Raw genomic sequence first — 229 nt, forward strand, 5'->3', positions numbered from 1 at the left:
TCTAATATGCTGATTTGCTGCTCAAGAAACATTTCTGATTATTATCAATGTTGAAAACAGTCGTGCTGCACAATATTATTTGTGGAAACCAGCATACATTTCAAACTTTTCAAAAGATTGCACGCGGACGGAGATTCCCGTGTTTACAGCTCCGTAAAATAACCTACTGGAAGCTCTGTAGTTTTGCTGTATAGGCCTATAGATAAAAATATTAAAATTACAAACACAC

At 35.4% G+C, this 229-nt stretch overlaps 1 protein-coding gene across 1 annotated transcript in view; it reads right to left on the reverse strand.

Moving 5' to 3' along the window:
- LOC107701783 (synembryn-A) overlaps positions 1 to 229 on the reverse strand; it is a 10,284-nt gene that overhangs the window by 6,571 nt on the left and 3,484 nt on the right. The window lies entirely within an intron of this gene.

The sequence above is a fragment of the Sinocyclocheilus anshuiensis genome, unplaced genomic scaffold, assembly GCF_001515605.1.
Source record: "Sinocyclocheilus anshuiensis isolate Anshui unplaced genomic scaffold, SAMN03320099.WGS_v1.1 scaffold729, whole genome shotgun sequence".
NCBI lineage: Eukaryota > Metazoa > Chordata > Actinopteri > Cypriniformes > Cyprinidae > Sinocyclocheilus > Sinocyclocheilus anshuiensis.